The sequence below is a fragment of the Mustela nigripes genome, chromosome X (genome assembly GCF_022355385.1).
Source record: "Mustela nigripes isolate SB6536 chromosome X, MUSNIG.SB6536, whole genome shotgun sequence".
In the NCBI taxonomy this organism is placed as follows: domain Eukaryota; kingdom Metazoa; phylum Chordata; class Mammalia; order Carnivora; family Mustelidae; genus Mustela; species Mustela nigripes.
The window spans coordinates 25,071,778-25,072,079 of NC_081575.1; the positions used below are offsets into that span (position 1 = coordinate 25,071,778).

At 48.0% G+C, this 302-nt stretch overlaps 1 pseudogene; it reads left to right on the forward strand.

Annotated features, from left to right (window-relative positions):
• LOC132007006 (large ribosomal subunit protein eL18-like) overlaps positions 1-302 on the forward strand; it is a 74,818-nt pseudogene that overhangs the window by 1,088 nt on the left and 73,428 nt on the right.

Here is a 302-nt window from a genome sequence, read left to right on the forward strand (position 1 = left end):
AAGTGGGTTAAGCCGCTGCCTTCGGCTCAGGTCATGATCTCAGGGTCCTGGGATCGAGTCCCGCATCGGGCTCTCTGCTCAGCAGGGAGCCTGCTTCCTCCTCTCTCTCTGCCTGCCTCTCTGTCTACCTGTGATCTCTGTCAGATAAATAAATAAATAAATAAAATCAAAAAAAAAAAAAAAGAAGGCTACATAAAATACCTTATTACTTCCTCACTAATTTACAACCCCAAACTCAAACCTCTTTGTCTTATGAATTCTTTACATTTTGCGGGGTGGCGGGGCGGGGGGGGGGGGGGGGG